The 5,235-nt window shown below is 38.3% G+C and overlaps 1 pseudogene; it reads left to right on the top strand.

Annotated features, from left to right (window-relative positions):
- The first annotated feature begins 4,478 nt into the window (after window positions 1-4,478).
- Window positions 4,479-5,030, top strand: LOC703635 (S-adenosylmethionine decarboxylase proenzyme 1 pseudogene; annotated as a pseudogene).
- The last annotated feature ends 205 nt before the right edge of the window (window positions 5,031-5,235 follow it).

Raw genomic sequence — 5,235 nt, 5'->3', positions numbered from 1 at the left:
GCTCCTTAGAAATTTATTCCACCAGGTACCCTAAATCATCTCTTTCAGGTTGAAAGTTCCACAGATCTCTAGGGCAGGGACAAAGTACTGCCAAGCTCTTTGCTAAAACATAGCAAGAATCACCTTTTCTCCAGTTTCCAACGAATTCCTCATCTCCATCTGAGACCACCTCAGCCTGGGCATTATTGTCCATATCACTATCAGCATTTTGGTCAAAATCATTCAACAAGTCTCTAGGAAGTTGCAAACTTTCCTTCATCTTTCTATCTTCTGAGCCCTCCCAGTCTCTAGGAAGTTATAAACTTTCCCACATTTTTCTGTCTTATTCTGAACCCTCAAAACTGTTCCAACCTCTGCCTGTTACCTGGTTCCAAAGTCACTTACATTTTCGTGTATCTTTACAGCTGCATTCCACTCTACCAGTACCAATTTACTGTATCAGTCTATTCTCATGCTAATAAAGACATTCTGAGACTAGGTAATTTATAAAGGAAAGATGTTTAATTTACTCACAGTTCCACATGACTGGGGAGGCCTCACAATCATGGCAGAAGGTGAATGAAGAGCAAAGTCACATCTTACATGGTGGCAGGCAAGATAGCTTGTGCAGGGGAACTCCCATTTATAAAACCATCAGATTTCATGAGACTTATTCACTACCACAAGAACAGTATGGGGGACTATGATTCAATTATCTCCACCTGGCCCTGTCTTTCACATGTGGGGATTATTACAATTCAAGGTGAGATTTGGGTGGGGACATGGCTGAACCATATCAGCCATAAATTCTTTGCCAAGGCTGAGAAGGGTATTTCCTAGGTTTTCTAGGATTTTTATACTTTGAGGTCTTACATTTAAATCTTTAATTCCTCAAGTTAATTTTTGGATATGATGAAAGTTAAGGGTATAATTTTCATTCTTCTGCAGACGGGTATCCTGTAATCCCAGTGCCATTTGTTTAATAGGGAGCCCTTTCTCCATTGCTTATTTTTGTTGGCCTTTTTGAAGATCTGGTGGTTGTAGGTGCGTGGCTTTATTTATAAGTTTTCTATTCTGTTCCATTGTTTTATGTGTCTGTATCAGTTCTAGTAGCCTTTTGGCAGAGTCTTTAGGGTTTTCTAAGTATAGAATCATATTGTCAATGAAGAGAGATAATTTGACTTCTTTTCTTATTTGGATGCCTTTTATTCCTTTCTCTTGCCTAATTGCTCTCGCTAAGACTTTCAGTCCTATGTTGAATAGAAGTGGTGAGAGTGGACATCCTTGTCTTGTTCCACTTCTCAAGGGGAATAGGTCCAGCTTTTGACTGTTTAGTATGATATTGGCTCTGGGTTTGTCATATATAGCTCTTATTATTTTGAGGTATGTTTTTTCGATGCCTAGTCTGTTGAGGGTTTTTTTTTAAATCATGAAGGCATGTTGGATTTTATTGAAAATCTTTTCTGTGTCTATTGAGATGATCATATGGTTTTGGCTTTTAATTCTATTTACATGGTGAATCACATTTATTGATTTGCATATGTTGAACCAACCTTGCATCCCAGGAACAAAGTCTAATCAATCATGATGAATTAACTTTTTGATGTGCTGCTGGATTTGGTTTGCCACTGTTTGTGGAAGAGTTTTGCATCTGTGTTCATCAGGGATGTTGGCCTGAAGTTTTCTTTCTTCAACATGTCTGCCAGATTTTGGTATTAGGCTGATGCTGACCTCATAGAGTGAGTTAGGGAGATATCGCTCTTCCTCTATTTTTTGGAACAGTTTCAGTAGTATTGATACCAGTTCTTTACACATCTGGTAGAATTTGGCTGTGAATCCATTTAGTCCAGGGCTTTTATTTGTTGATAGGTTTTTTTAATTGTTGATTCAATTTCTGAGTTTGATATTCATCTATTCAGGCTTTTAATAACTTCCTGATTCAATCTTGGAAGACTGTGTGTTTCCAGGAATTTATCCATTTCCTCTAGATTTTCTAATTTGCCTACATAGAGTTGTTCATAGTATTCTCTGAGGGTCTTGTGTATTTCTGTGAGATCAGTTGTAATGTCAGCTTTGTCATTTCTGATTGTATTTATTTGAATTTTCTTTTTTCTTTATTAATCTAGCTAGCAGTCTATCAATCTTATTTATTTTTTCAAAGAGCCAATTATTTGTTTTGTTGATTTTTTCGGTATGGATTTTTGCATCTCAGTTTCATTAAGTTCTCTAATTTTAGTTATTTATTTTCTTCTGCTAGCTTTGGGGTTTATTTGTTCTTTTTTGTCTTAGTTTCTTTAGGTATAAAGTTAGATTGTTAATTTGGGATCTGACATAGTTTGAACATGTATCCTCACCAAATCTCATGTTGAATTGTAATTTCCAATGTTGGAGGTGGGGCCTGGTAAGAGGTGTTTGGGTAATAGGGATGGATCTCTCATGGCTTGGTGCTGTCCTCACAATAGTGAATCTTGTGAGATGTAGCACCTTCTCACTCACTCCATCTTTTGATTCTACTCCCACCATGTGACTTGCCTGCTCCCCCTTTCCCTTCCACCATGATTGGAAGTTTCCTGAGGCCTCCCCAGAAGCAGATGCCAGTTCTATACTTCTGATACAGCCTGCAAAACTGTGAGCTAATTAGACCTGTTTTCTTATCAATTACCCAGTCTCAGGTATTCCTTTATAGCAATGCAAGAACAGCCTAACGCAAGATCATTCTAACAACAACAACTTCTTCTTCTTCTTCTTCTTCTTCTTCTTCTTCTTCTTCTTCTTCTTCTTCCTCTTCCTCTTCCTCTTCTTCTTTTTTGAGATGGAGTCTGGCTCTGTTGCCCAGGCTGGAGAGCAGTGGCACTATCACAGCTCACTGCAACCTCCACCCCCTGGGTTCAAGCAATTCTCCTGCCTCAGCCTCCCTAGTAGTTGGGATTACAGGCATGCGCTACCACGCCTGGCTAATTTTTGTATTTTTGGCAGAGACTGGGTTTCACCGTGTTGATCATGCTGGTCTTGAACTCCTGACCTGAAGTGATCTGCCCACCTTGGCCTCCCAAAATGCTGGGATTACAGGCGTGAGCCACCGCACCCGGCCCATCTTAACTTCTTGATGAAGGTGTTTAGGGCTATAACATTTTCTCTTAACACAGCTTTAGCTGCATCCCAGAGATTTTGGTAAGTTGTGTCCCTATTTTCATTAATGTCAAAGAATTTTTTTGTCTTAATTTTGATCTTCACTCAGGAGCCATTCAGGAGCAAGTTGTTTAATTTTCATGCATTTGTGTAGTTTTTAGAGATCTTCTTTATATTGATTTCTATTTTTATTGCACTGTGGTCTCAGAGTATGCTTTGTACAATTTTATTTTTTTATTTATTGAGACTTGTTTTATGACTGAACATGTGGTTGATCTTAGAATATGTTCTGTGTGCCGATGAGAAGAATGTATATTCTGTGGTTGTTGGGTGGAGTGTTCTGTAGATAGCTATTAGTTCCAATTAGTCAAGGGTTGAGTTTAAGTCCAGTTTCTTTGTTAGTTTTCTGTGTTGGTGATCTGTCTAACACTGTCAGTGGGGTATTGAACCTTCTATGATTGTGCGGTTGTCTAATTATTTTCATAGGCCAAGAAGAACTTGTTTTATGAATATGGGTGCTCAATGTTAGGTGCATATATATTTAGGATAGTTAAATCTTCTTGTTGTATTGCACCCTTTATTATTATGTAATACTGTGTTAGGCTGTTCTTGCATTGTCATAAAGAAACACTTGAGACTGGGTAATTTATAAAGAAAAGAGGTTTAGACTTTCACTGGCAACATTAGCTGGCACTTGCTCTACTCTCTCTAATGGGGAAGCAGTGAAATACAAGAGACTGAACTGTATCTGCCTTTATTTCCGATGGACTCACATTGAACTTTCAATCACAAAATTATAGCAAAGAAAGGAACCCGGACTTTAGTAACACAGATAGAACAAGTTGCAGCAGCAGTGGCAGCAGCAGGAGAAAAGCTTTAATTTAGTTGATTTTCTGTGGTTATTGGTTGTTTGCTAGTCTCATGGTGATGGAAGCTGCAAAATTTTTTTGAAGGGACCAAGAAGCTGCTGAAGGTTTGGTTCTCCTGGTAGCAGCCTGATACAAACGAAGGATGTGGGAATCTTAGCAGTACTCCAAGATCTGAGTGGGACATATTTTTGAAGAATGTGTAATGTTCAATCAAGTGTGGCAAAAACTGACAAGCAGGAAGCTTATGTACTCAGTGAGAGTAGCATATTTGTCTCCAAGAGACGTTTCATTTTGAAGACATGTGATACCACCCTCTTGCTTAAAGCACTGGTTCCTCTGTCAAAGCTTGCTGGGTATTACAGTGGGTTTGACTCTATTCAAAGCTTCTTTTATTCTTATAAGAAGTTCATTAAGCCTTCTCACCAAGGGTACCCTAACCAGAATTTCCAGGAAGACATAGAGTTTCTTAATGCAATTTTCCCAAATGGAGCAGCATATCGTATGGGATATATGAATTCTGACTAGTAGTACTTATGTACTCTGGAGTTCCCAGAGAGTTGGGTAATCAGTCAGCCAGATCAAACCCTGGAAATTCTGATGAAGTGAACTTGACCCAGCAGTTATGGACCAGTTCTACAAGAAAGATGGTGTTACTGCAAAGAATGTCACTCGTAAGAGTGGAATCTGTGACCTGATTCCAGGTTCTGTCACTGATGACACAATATTTAATCCTTTTGAATATTTGATTAATGGAATGAAATCAGATGGAACTTATTATTCACATCACTCCAGAACCAGAATCTTCTTATGTTAGCTTTGAAACAAACAAGTCAGACCTCCTATGATGACCTGATTAGGAAAGTTGTGGAAGTCTTTAAGCAAGGAAAATTTGTGATGATCTTGTTTGTTAATCAGATTTCTAAATGTTGCACAGTGCTCTCTTTGCCCCAGAAGATTTAAGGTGTTAAGTGTCTTGATTGTCAGAGTGCTATGTTCAATGATTACAATTCTATTTTTACCCACTTTGCTAAAAATTAGCAACAGCAAAGTTAAAAAAAATGAAGAAAAAAACACAAAAAGAGAACACACGTAGAGGGTGGTGGATACTTTCTAGATGTTGATACTGGGGGCAGTGCTTTCCACAGCCACCACCTTGTACTTACAGAAAGCCCTAGATGTAATGATAGTGTAATCATTTTGAACTGTATGCATTATATCAAGGAATTAGATGTCTTGAATGAATGCTTTCTTCTGTGTT

The sequence above is a fragment of the Macaca mulatta genome, chromosome X (genome assembly GCF_049350105.2).
Source record: "Macaca mulatta isolate MMU2019108-1 chromosome X, T2T-MMU8v2.0, whole genome shotgun sequence".
In the NCBI taxonomy this organism is placed as follows: Eukaryota; Metazoa; Chordata; class Mammalia; order Primates; family Cercopithecidae; genus Macaca; species Macaca mulatta.
This window is presented reverse-complemented; position numbering and strand designations above follow the sequence as displayed.